This window comes from Acomys russatus, chromosome 21 (genome assembly GCF_903995435.1).
Source record: "Acomys russatus chromosome 21, mAcoRus1.1, whole genome shotgun sequence".
NCBI classification, from domain to species: domain Eukaryota; kingdom Metazoa; phylum Chordata; class Mammalia; order Rodentia; family Muridae; genus Acomys; species Acomys russatus.
Genome location: NC_067157.1, coordinates 61,010,287 through 61,023,720, shown reverse-complemented (window position 1 = coordinate 61,023,720; position 13,434 = coordinate 61,010,287). Strand labels below are relative to the sequence as shown.

Genomic DNA, 13,434 nt, shown 5'->3' with positions numbered 1-13,434 from the left:
CATTCATAGTAGAAGATTTCAAATCCCCTCTCTCACCAATGAACAGATCATCTAGGCAGAAACTACATGGACAAATAATGAAACTAATAGATGTTATGAATCAAACAGGCATAAAAGATATCTACAGAAAATTTCACACGAACACAAAAGAATTTACCTTCTTCCCAGAACCTAATGGAACTTTCTCTAAAATTGACCATATAGTAGGTCACAAAGAAAGACTCAAAAGATACAAGAAGATTGAAATAATACCTTCTATCTTATTAGACCACCATGGGCTAAAGCTTGACCTCAACAACAACAAAACATATCAAAATGCGTACACATGTATGGATACTGCACAACTCTTTACTCAATGTCAACTGGCCCAGGGAAGAAAAGAAATTAGCCACTTGCTAAAATTCAGAGAAAATGAAGGCACAGCATACCCAAACTGACAGGGGACAATAAATACAGTGCTAAGAGGTAAGTTCGTGTCACTAAGTGCCTTCATAAATTGGAGACATCTCATAAAAGCCATTTAAATGTTCACATGAATGCCCTAGATAAAGAAACAGACATACCCAAGAGGTGTAGATAGCAAGAAATAATCAAACTCAGGGCTTAAATCAACAAATTAGAAATAAAGAGAACAAGTGAAATAATCAGTGAAGCCAAGATCTGCTTCTATGTGAAAATCAACAAGATAGACAAACCCTAGACAGACTAACCAAAAAGGAGAAAGACACTATCCAAATCAACAAAATCAGAATGAAAATGGGGACATAACAACAGACACAGAGGAAATCCAAGAATCATTAGGTCTTACTTCAAAAACCAATATGCCAAAAAAAAAAAAAAAAAAAAAAAGAAAGAAAAGAGAAAATCTAAATAAAATGGACAATTTTTTTTATTAATTTATTCTTGTTACATCTCAATGTTTATCCCATCCCTTGTATCCTCCCATTCCTCCCCCCCCCATTTTCCCATTATTCCCCTCCCCTATGACTGTTCCTGAGGGGGATTACGTCCCCCTATATATTCTCATAGGGTATCAAGTCTCTTCTTGGCTACTTGCTGTCCTTCCTCTGAGTGCCACCAGGTCTCCCCCTCCAGGGGACATGGTCAAATGTGAGGCACCAGAGTATGTGAGAAAGTCATATCACACTCTCCACTCAACTGTGGAGAATATTCTGACCATTGGCTAGATCTGGGAAGGGGTTTAAAGTTTACCTCCTGTATTGTCCTTGGCTGGTGCCTTAGTTTGAGCGGGACCCCTGGGCCCAAATCTGCCTATCATATTGTTCTACTTGTAGATTTCTAGGACCCTCTGGATCCTTTTATTTTGCTGTTCTCCCATGCGTCTCTCATTTAGAGTCCCAATAGGATGCCTTCCCCTCTGTCCCAGTTTCCTGGTAAGTGAAGGCTTTTGTGGGACGTGCCCCTTGGGCTAGTATGCAGATATAAGTGAGTATATACCATTTGATTCTTTCTGCTTCTGGGTTAACTCACTCATTATGATCATTTCTAGCTCAATCCATTTATCCACAAATTTCGGGAATTCCTTGTTTTTAATAGCTGAGTAGTATTCCATAGTGTATATGTACCACAGTTTCTTTATCCACTCTTCTACTGAGGGACACTTAGGCTGTTTCCATGTTCTGGCTATTATGAATAAGGCTGCTATGAACATGGTTGAGCAAATTTTCTTGTTGTGTGCTGGAGCATCTTCTGGGTATATTCCAAGGAGTGGAATAGCTGGGTCTTGAGGAAGCCCTATTCCCATTTTTCTGAGATAGCACCAGATAGATTTCCAAAGTGGCTGTACTAGTTTGCATTCCCACCAGCAATGAAGGAGTGTTCCTCTCTCCCCACATCCTCGCCAGCATGTGGTGTCGCTTGAATTTTTGATCTTAGCCGTTCTGATGGGTGTAAGATGGAATCTCAGAGTTGTTTTGATTTGCATTTCCCTGATGACTAAGGAGGTTGAGCATTTCTTTAAGTGTTTCTCAGCCATTTGATACTCCTCTGTTGAGAATTCTCTGTTTAGTTCCAAGCCCCATTTCTCAATTGGGTTATTCGGTTTGGTGGTGTTTAATTTCTTGAGTTCTTTATATATTTTGGATATTAGACCTTTGTCAGATGTAGGGTTGGTGAAGATTTTTTCCCAGTCTGTAGGCTGTCGCTTTGTTCTCTTGACAGTGTCTCCTGCCTTACAGAAGCTTCTCAGCCTCATGAGGTCCCATTTATTAATGGTTGACATTAAGGCCTGGGCCGTTGGTGTTCTGTTCAGGAAGTTGTCTCCTGTGCCAATATGTTCCAGGCTCTTTCCCACTTTTTCTTCTAAGTGGCTTAGTGTCTCTGGTTTTATGTTGAGGTCTTTAATCCACTTGGATTTGAGTTTTGTGCAAGGTGACAAATATGGGTCCAGTTTCATTTTTTTACACATAGACCTCCAGTTAGACCAGCACCATTTGTTGAAGATGCTATCCTTTTTCCATTGAATGGATTTGGCTTCTTTGTCAAAAATCAAGTGACCATATGTGTGTGGATTCATATCTGGGTCTTCGACTCGATTCCACTGATCAACCAGCCTGTTGCTGTGCCAGTACCATGCTGTTTTAAGTACAATTGCTTTATAGTACAGTTTGAGATCAGGTATGGAGATTCCTCCGGAGCATCTTTTATTGTACAAGATTGTTTTAGCTATTCTGGGTTTTTTGTTTTTCCATATGAAGTTCAGAATTGAACTTTCAATGTCTTTAAAAAATTGTGTAGTTATTTTGATAGGGATTGCATTGAATCTGTAGATTGCTTTTGGTAGGATGGCCATTTTTACTATGTTAATTCTCCCGATCCATGAGCAAGGAAGATCACGCCATCTTCTCAGGTCATCTTCAATCTCTTTCTTCAGAGTTTTGAAATTTTTTTCATACAAGTCCTTCACTTGCTTAGTTAGGGTAACTCCTAGATATTTTATATTGCTTGTGGCTAATGTGAAGGGTGTGGTTTTCCTAATTTCTTCCTCTGTAAGCTTGTCATTTGTGTATAGGAAGGCTACAGACTTTTTTGAGTTAATTTTGTATCCAGCCAATTTGCTGAAGGTGTTTATCAGCTTTAGGAGTTCTCTGGTGGAGTTTTGAGGGTCACTTATGTACACTATCATATCATCTGCAAAGAGGGATAATTTGACTTCCTCCTTTCCCATTTGGATACCCTTGATCTCCTTTTGTTGTCTTATTGCTCTGGCTAGAACTTCGAGTACTATATTGAAGAGATATGGAGAGAGTGGGCAGCCTTGCCTTGTTCCCGATTTGAGAGGAATTTCCTTGAGTATCTCACCATTTACTTTGATTTTGGCTATTGGCTTGCTGTATATAGCCTTTATTATGTTGAGGAAAGTGCCTAGTATCCCCGACCTCTCTAAAACTTTAAACATGAATGGGTGTTGAATTTTATCAAATGCTTTCTCTGCATCCAAGGAGATAATCATGTGGTTTTTTATTTTCAGTTTGTTTATATGATGGATTACATTGATGGATTTCCGTATATTAAACCATCCCTGCATGCCTGGAATGAAGCCTACTTGGTCATGATGAATGATATCTTTGATGTGCTCCTGTATTCGTTTTGCAAGTATTTTATTTAGTATTTTTGCATCTATGTTCATAAGAGAAATTGGTCTGAAATTCTCTTTCTTTGTTGAGTCTTTGTGAGGTTTAGGTATCAATGAGACTATGGCCTCATAGAATGAATTTGGTAATTTTCCATCCATTTCTATCTTTTGGAGTAGCTTGAAGAGTATCGGTATTAGCTCGCCCTTAAAGGTCTGGTAGAATTCTGCACTGAAACCATCTGGCCCTGGGCTTTTTTTGGTTGGGAGACCATCGATGATTGCTTCTATTTCTGTAGGGGAAATGGGACTATTTAACTTGTTTATCTGTTCTTCACTCAACTTTGGCAAGTGAACTTGATCAAGAAAATCGTCCATTTCCCTTAGATTTTCAAATTTTGTGGCGTATATGCCTTCAAAGTAGGATCTTATGATTCTTTGAATTTCTTCAGTGTCTGTTGTTATGTCTCCCTTTTCATTTCTGATTTTGTTGATTTCAATACTGTCTCTCTGCCTTTTAGTTAGTTTGGCTAATGGTCTGTCTATCTTGTTGATTTTCTCAAAGAACCAGCTTTTGGTTTTGTTGATTCTTTGGACTGTTTTCTTAGTTTCTAATTTGTTAATTTCAGCCCTGAGTTTGATTATTTCCAGGCGTCTACTCCTCTTGGGTGTTTCTGCTTCTTTTTTTTCTAGGGCTTCCAGTTGTGTTGTTAAGATGCTTATGTGCGATGTTTCCAATTTCTTTTTAAAGGCACTTAGTGCTATGAATTTTCCTCTTAGCACTGCTTTCAATGTATCTCACAAATTTGGGTATGTTGTTTCTTCATTTTCATTGAATTTCAGAAACTCCTTGATTTCTTTCTTTATTTCTTCCCTGACCCAGGTGTCATTTAGCAGAGAGTTGTTTAGTTTCCACAAACGTGTAGGCTTTTTGTTATTTCTGTTGTTGTTGAATTGCAGCCTAAGAGCATGGTGATCTGATAGGATACAAGGTATTATTTCAATCCTCTTGTATCTGTTGAGGCTTGCTTTGTGACCTACGATGTGATCAATTTTGGAGAAGGTTCCATGGGGTGCAGAGAAGAAAGTGTATTCTTTCTTGTTTGGGTGAAAGGTTCTATAGATATCTGTTAGATCCATTTGACCCATGGCATTGGTTAATGATGTTATTTCTCGGCTTAGTTTCTGTTTCAATGACTTATCCTTCAGTGAGAGTGGGGTGTTGAAGTCTCCCACTATTATTGTGTGGGGATCGATGTGTGGTTTAAGCTTTTTTAGGAGATCTTTTACATATGTGGGTGCCCTTGTATTGGGAGCATAGATGTTCAGAATTGTGATGTCATCTTGGTTGACTTTACCTTTGATGAGTATGAAGTGTCCTTCCTCATCCCTTTTGATTAATTTTGGTTGAAAGTCTATTTTGTTCGATACTAAAATGGCTACCCCTGCTTGCTTCTTGTGACCATTTGCTTGGAATATTTTTTTCCAACCTTTTACCCTGAGGTAATGCCTTTCATTATGGGTGAGATGTGTTTCTTGGATGCAGAAGAATGTTGGGTCTTGTTTATGTACCCATTCGGTTAGTCTGTGTCTTTTTATTGGAGAATTGAGGCCATTGATGTTGAGAGATATTAATGACCAGTGACTGTTAAGAGTCTTAATTTTGATGTTGTTTCCAGTCGAGCGTTTGTGTAGTTGTGTTTTTGCCATGGGATAGTTATCTATTTCCTGGGTAGTTTTGGTTGTAGCTTGACCCTTTGGGATGGAGTTTTCCTTCTAGTACCTTCTGTAAAGCTGGGTTTGTGGATAGGTACTGTTTGAATTTGTTTTTGTCATGGAATATTTTGTTTTCTCCATCAATGGTTATTGATAATTTTGCTGGGTAAAGTAGTCTGGCCTGGCATCTGTGTTCTCTTAGGGTTTGCAGGATCTCTGTCCAGGCCCTTCTGGCTTTTATGGTCTCTGCTGAGAAGTCAGGTGTAATTCTGATAGGTTTACCATTAAATGTTATTTGGCCCTTTTCCCTTGCAGCTTTTAATATTTTTTCTTTGTTCTGCATGTTTTGTGTTTTGATTATTATGTGGCGGGCAGTTTTTCTTTTCTGGTCAATTCTATTTGGTGTTCTGTAGGCCTCTTGTATGTTTATAGGCATCTCTTTCTTTAGATTGGGGAAATTTTCTTCTATGATTTTGTTGAGAATAGTTTCTGGGCCCTGGAGTCTGATGTCTTCTCTTTCTTCAATGCCTATTATCCGCAAATTTCTTCTTTTCATGGTGTCCTTAATTTCTTGGATGTTTTGTGTCAGGAGTTTTCCAGATTTGGCATTTTCTTTAATGGTTGATTCAATATCTGTGATTGTATCTTCTAGCCCTGAGATTCATTCTTCCATCTCTTGGATTCTGTTAGAAAAGCTCACCTCTGTGTTGCTCGCCTTCTTCTCTGAGGTCTCACGTTCTCGTTTTTCTTCTGTCTGTGTGTTTATCATTGAATCCATTTTCATTTTCAGATCTTGAACTGATTTTTTGATTTCTTTCATCTGATTTTTTGTATATTCCTGAGTTTCTTCCATTGCCTCTTTATAGGTCTTCAGAGCTTGAACCGTTTTAGTTATTTCTTTCATCTGGTTGTTTGCATTTTCCTGCAATTTTTCCAGTTCCACTCTATGTGCTTCTTTTATGTCTCTCACCTGTTTGTCTGCGTCTTCCTGCATTTGATTACGAATTTTATTTGTTTCCTCCATTATCATCCTCATTACTAAGGATTTGAGGTCATTTTCTTGTATTTCCGTTGTATTTGAGTTCTCTGGGTGGTTTTCTTTGGGATAGCTGGAAACTGGAGACGCCATGTTGTTTTGGGGTTTTTTGCGTATGCTTTTTCGTTGTCCTTTAGACATCTTGCCGTCTTTGTTTTTGTTGGGTAGCTTCCAGAGTTGAATGGAGGGTGTCTGATGATAGATTCACTTGTTTTCTTACGATTTCCCTAGGCTGCGAGCTCAAAGCTTCACTGGCGTGGATGTTAGGAGGTTAGCCCTGTTGTTCTGGTCTCTCACAGCCAGTGATCCTCAGTCCCTCTCTGCTGTGGATCCTGCAATTGTTCTGGGTCTCTGAATGAGCGTTGGGTCAGGCCAAGGTATCCACAGCCTTCTGTGTTCCCTGCCAAGTCCAGCCAGGAGCACTGGGACCGAACCACGGGCAGAACTCAGCTAGATTCTCAGGGCCAGAACCGTCTGCCAAGCTCAGCTAGGGATTTTGGGCCCAAAATGCACACAGGGCCCAGCCAGAATTTTTGGGCTGGGACTACGCACCAAGCTCCACTAGGGCCTTTTGGCCCAAAGTGCGTGCTGTGGTCAGTTATTGACTCAGGGCCCGAACTGACCACCAATCTCAGCCAGGAATTCTGGATTCAAACTGTACACTGTGTCCAACCAGAGTCTTAGAGCTGGTGGAACCGAGAGCTCTGTCCAGCCTGTGCCACAGCAGGAGAACTGCGGCTGCTCTGAGTTAGCGCCAGTGGTGGAACAAGTGCTCCGCCCGCACTGTGTCCCCGCAGGGGAGCTGCCGCTGAGCTGAGGTGGTGCCTAGGATGGAACCGAGCACGTCACCAAGCCTGCGCCACAGCAGGAGAACTGCGGCTGCTCTGAGTTAGCGCCAGTGGTGGGACAAGTGCTCCGCCCGCACTGTGTCCCCGCAGGGGAGCTGCCGCTGAGCTGAGGTGGTGCCTAGGATGGAACCGAGCACGTCACCAAGCCTGCGCCACAGCAGGAGAACTGTGGCTGCTCTGAGTTAGCGCCAGTGGTGGAACAAGTGCTCTGCCCAGACTGTGTCCCCGCAGGGGAGCTGCCGCTGAGCTGAGGTGGTGCCTAGGATGGAACCGAGCACGTCACCAAGCCTGCGCCACAGCAGGAGAACTGCGGCTGCTCTGAGTTAGCGCCAGTGGTGGGACAAGTGCTCCGCCCAGACTGTGTCCCCGCAGGGGAGCTGCCGCTGAGCTGAGGTGGTGCCTAGGATGGAACCGAGCACGTCACCAAGCCTGCGCCACAGCAGGAGAACTGCGGCTGCTCTGAGTTAGCGCCTGTGGTGAAACCAAGTGCTCCGCCCAGACTGTGTCACCGCAGGGGAGCTGCCGCTGAGCTGAGGTAGTGCCTAGTGTGGAGCAGCGTGCTCAACTAAGCCTGCGCCACAGCAGGGGAGCTATGGCCACGCTGAGTTAGTGCCTCAGGCAGAATTGTTTGCTGGGCCGGGCCAATACCCGGGACTCTGGGGCCGAACTGTCCGCCGAGTCCAATCTGGGTCCAAAGGCTCCACGCGACCCAAATCCTGCCCCGAGTCCCCTCTCCCGCAGCAATTCCCACCAGCCACCACACCAATCGCCTCCACCGGAAGGCTATGAGCTGCAAACCTCAGCCGCCGCTGCTGGTGCCGCTGGTGCTGCCGCCTTTACCGCTGCCGCTCCGATCAGAGAAAAACCACGCTCCTCCCGTGTGCAGGGGCACGCAGGTCCTCCGCACCCTGGTCCCTCTGAACCGTGGAGCACTCCCGCTGCCGTGATGTTCGGACCTCGGTGTTCCTGGCTCAGAAATCTGTGCAATTCCCTGAATTGTTCACTGGAGCCTCCAAACGCGGTCCACACTGCTCGCCGCCATCTTGGATCCTCCAAAATGGACAATTTTATTGATAGATTCTACTTACCAAAGTTGAGCCAAGATCACGTAAACAAACTAAATAGAAGTATAACTCCCAAAGAAATAGAAATAAAAGCAGTCATAACAGGATGGATTCAGCACTACTAGACCCTCAAGAAGAGCTAATACCAATATTCTTCAAACTATTCCACAAAGTAGGAACAAAGGGAATATTACCAAAGTCATTCTATGATGCCACAGTCACCTTGATACCTAAACCACACAAAGACCCAACAAAGAAAAAGAATTTCAGACCAATTTTTCTCCTGAACTTTGATGTAAATATACTCAATAAAATTCTCATGAACTGAATCCAGTTATACATCAGAAGTGTCCACCATGAACAAATGGGCTGCATACAAGGCACCCTGAGGTGGCTCAATGCATGGAAGCCCACCGATGTGATCCACCATGCAAACAAACGGAAAGAAAAAAAAGACACATGATCACCTCATTAGATGCAGAAAAAAATTGACAAAATTCAACACCTTTTCATGATGAAAGTCTAAGAGAGATCAGGGACACATGGCAATACACCAATAAACATGGTAAGGCAATATACTGCAAACCTATAGCCAATAGAACTAAATGGAGAGAAACTTTAACAATTCCACTGAAGTCATGGACAACGCTAGGCTGCCCACACTCTCTGTATCTCTTCCATGTAGTATTACTTGAAGTTCTAGCTAGAGCAATCAAAAAAACTAAAGGAGCTCAAGGGGATACAAATTGGAAAGGAAGAAGTCAAAGTATCACTATTTTTGAATGATATAATAGTATATATAAGTGACTCCAAAATTTTCCCCAGGTGATTTATATAGTTGACACACTTCAGCAAAGTGGCTACATACAAAATGAACTAGAAAAAAAATCATTATTCCTTCTATTTACAAAAGACAAATAGGCTGAGAAGAAACAAGGAAAACAACACCCTTCACAATAGCCACAAAAAACCATAATATATCTTGGTGTAACTCTATCTAAGCAAGTTAAGGACTTCTATGAATAAAAATTCAAGTCTCTGAAGAAAGAAATTGAAGATGTAAAAAGATGGAAAGCTTGTCCATGCTCACAGATAGGTGGAATTAATGTAGTAAAAATGGACGTCCTACCAAAAGCAATCTATGGATATCAATGCAATTTCCACAAAAATTCCTACATAATTCTATACAGAAGATGAAAGCACAATTCTCAACTTCATGTGGACAAAAAAACTGTGTAGTAAAGACAATCCTGTACAATAAGATATCTTCTGGAGGTATCTGCCCCTGATCTCAAGTGGCACTATAAAGCAACAGTAATAAAAGTTGCATGATACTGGCATAGATACAGAATGTTGGATCAATGGAATCAAATCAAAGACCCAGAAATAAATAGTTGTGCTCTAACTGGATGTATACATGTAGAAAATGCAAACAGATCCATTTTTATCACCCCTTTCAGTTCCTTGGGTGTTTTGCATTTTTTTTGCATTTTTTATTAATTTATTCTTGTTACATCTCAATGTTTATCCCATCCCTTGTATCCTCCCATTCCTCCCCCCCCATTTTCCCATTATTCCCCTCCCCTATGACTGTTCCTGAGGGGGATTACGTCCCCCTATATATTCTCATAGGGTATCAAGTCTCTTCTTGGCTACTTGCTGTCCTTCCTCTGAGTGCCACCAGGTCTCCCCCTCCAGGGGACATGGTCAAATGTGAGGCACCAGAGTATGTGAGAAAGTCGTATCACACTCTCCACTCAACTGTGGAGAATATTCTGACCATTGGCTAGATCTGGGAAGGGGTTTAAAGTTTACCTCCTGTATTGTCCTTGGCTGGTGCCTTAGTTTGAGCGGGACCCCTGGGCCCAAATCTGCCTATCATATTGTTCTACTTGTAGATTTCTAGGACCCTCTGGATCCTTTTATTTTGCTGTTCTCCCATGCGTCTCTCATTTAGAGTCCCAATAGGATGCCTTCCCCTCTGTCCCAGTTTCCTGGTAAGTGAAGGCTTTTGTGGGACGTGCCCCTTGGGCTAGTATGCAGATATAAGTGAGTATATACCATTTGATTCTTTCTGCTTCTGGGTTAACTCACTCATTATGATCATTTCTAGCTCAATCCATTTATCCACAAATTTCGGGAATTCCTTGTTTTTAATAGCTGAGTAGTATTCCATAGTGTATATGTACCACAGTTTCTTTATCCACTCTTCTACTGAGGGACACTTAGGCTGTTTCCATGTTCTGGCTATTATGAATAAGGCTGCTATGAACATGGTTGAGCAAATTTTCTTGTTGTGTGCTGGAGCATCTTCTGGGTATATTCCAAGGAGTGGAATAGCTGGGTCTTGAGGAAGCCCTATTCCCATTTTTCTGAGATAGCACCAGATAGATTTCCAAAGTGGCTGTACTAGTTTGCATTCCCACCAGCAATGAAGGAGTGTTCCTCTCTCCCCACATCCTCGCCAGCATGTGGTGTCGCTTGAATTTTTGATCTTAGCCATTCTGATGGGTGTAGGATGGAATCTCAGAGTTGTTTTAATTTGCATTTCCCTGATGACTAAGGAGGTTGAGCATTTCTTTAAGTGTTTCTCAGCCATTTGATACTCCTCTGTTGAGAATTCTCTGTTTAGTTCCAAGCCCCATTTCTCAATTGGGTTATTTGGTTTGGTGGTGTTTAATTTCTTGAGTTCTTTATATATTTTGGATATTAGACCTTTGTCAGATGTAGGGTTGGTGAAGATTTTTTCCCTGTCTGTAGGCTGTCGCTTTGTTCTCTTGACAGTGTCTCCTGCCTTACAGAAGCTTCTCAGCCTCATGAGGTCCCATTTATTAATGGTTGACATTAAGGCCTGGGCTGTTGGTGTTCTGTTCAGGAAGTTGTCTCCTATGCCAATATGTTCCAGGCTCTTTCCCACTTTTTCTTCTAAGTGGCTTAGTGTCTCTGGTTTTATGTTGAGGTCTTTAATCCACTTGGATTTGAGTTTTGTGCAAGGTGACAAATATGGGTCCAGTTTCATTTTTTTACACACAGACCTCCAGTTAGACCAGCACCATTTGTTGAAGATGCTATCCTTTTTCCATTGAATGGATTTGGCTTCTTTGTCAAAAATCAAGTGACCATATGTGTGTGGATTCATATCTGGGTCTTCGATTCGATTCCACTGATCAACCAGCCTGTTGCTGTGCCAGTACCATGCTGTTTTAATTACTATTGCTTTATAGTACCGTTTGAGATCAGGTATGGAGATTCCTCCGGAGCACCTTTTATTGTACAAGATTGTTTTAGCTATTCTGGGTTTTTTGTTTTTCCATATGAAGTTCAGAATTGAACTTTCAATGTCTTTAAAAAATTGTGTAGTTATTTTGATAGGGATTGCATTGAATCTGTAGATTACTTTTGGTAGGATGGCCATTTTTACTATGTTAATTCTCCCGATCCATGAGCAAGGAAGATCATGCCATCTTCTCAGGTCATCTTCAATCTCTTTCTTCAGAGTTTTGAAATTTTTTTCATACAAGTCCTTCACTTGCTTAGTTAGGGTAACTCCTAGATATTTTATATTGCTTGTGGCTAATGTGAAGGGTGTGGTTTTCCTAATTTCTTCCTCTGCAAGCTTGTCATTTGTGTATCGGAAGGCTACAGACTTTTTTGAGTTAATTTTGTATCCAGCCAATTTGCTGAAGGTGTTTATCAGCTTTAGGAGTTCTCTGGTGGAGTTTTGAGGGTCACTTATGTACACTATCATATCATCTGCAAAGAGGGATAATTTGACTTCCTCCTTTCCCATTTGGATACCCTTGATCTCCTTTTGTTGTCTTATTGCTCTGGCTAGAACTTCGAGTACTATATTGAAGAGATATGGAGAGAGTGGGCAGCCTTGCCTTGTTCCCGATTTGAGAGGAATTTCCTTGAGTATCTCACCATTTGCTTTGATTTTGGCTATTGGCTTGCTGTATATAGCCTTTATTATGTTGAGGAAAGTGCCTAGTATCCCCAATCTCTCTAAAACTTTAAACATGAATGGGTGTTGAATTTTATCAAATGCTTTCTCTGCATCCAAGGAGATGATCATGTGGTTTTTTATTTTCAGTTTGTTTATATGGTGGATTACATTGATGGATTTCCGTATATTAAACCATCCCTGCATGCCTGGAATGAAGCCTACTTGGTCATGATGAATGATATCTTTGATGTGCTCCTGTATTCGTTTTGCAAGTATTTTATTTAGTATTTTTGCATCTATGTTCATAAGAGAAATTGGTCTGAAATTCTCTTTCTTTGTTGAGTCTTTGTGAGGTTTAGGTATCAATGAGACTATGGCCTCATAGAATGAATTTGGTAATTTTCCATCCATTTCTATCTTTTGGAGTAGCTTGAAGAGTATCGGTATTAGCTCGCCCTTAAAGGTCTGGTAGAATTCTGCACTGAAACCATCTGGCCCTGGGCTTTTTTTGGTTGGGAGACCATCGATGATTGCTTCTATTTCTGTAGGGGAAATGGGACTATTTAGCTTGTTTATCTGTTCTTCATTCAACTTTGGCAAGTGAAATTGTTCAAGAAAATCGTCCATCTCCCTTAGATTTTCAAATTTTGTGGCGTATATGCCTTCAAAGTAGGATCTTATGATTCTTTGAATTTCTTCAGTGTCTGTTGTTATGTCTCCCTTTTCATTTCTGATTTTGTTGATTTCAATACTGTCTCTCTGCCTTTTAGTTAGTTTGGCTAATGGTCTGTCTATCTTGTTGATTTTCTCAAAGAACCAGCTTTTGGTTTTGTTGATTCTTTGGACTGTTTTCTTAGTTTATAATTTGTTAATTTCAGCCCTGAGTTTGATTATTTCCAGGCGTCTACTCCTCTTGGGTGTTTCTGCTTCTTTTTTTTCTAGGGCTTCCAGTTGTGTTGTTAAGAGTGTTTTGCATCTTTTTAAAAGGAAGGCAACATATAAAAATGCTTATCCCTTATGGTTAGGGATCCCTGGGTGTTCAAATAATTTCTCATTTAACATGTTTAATCTTGTGGTTAATAGATTTGTTTCTTTAACGTCAATTACCAGATGTGACATCTGGATATCTCAGACTTTACTCTTCTTGTCTGTAAATCTGGGGGTCAAAGTCAACATTACTTGCTGGTCAGCATAGCATCAGCAGAAACCAGGAAAATCTCCTAAGCTCCTGA

At 41.2% G+C, this 13,434-nt stretch overlaps 1 gene segment (V, D, J or C); it reads right to left on the bottom strand.

Moving 5' to 3' along the window:
- LOC127205014 (immunoglobulin kappa variable 2D-29-like) overlaps positions 1-13,434 on the bottom strand; it is a 551,636-nt gene that overhangs the window by 62,671 nt on the left and 475,531 nt on the right.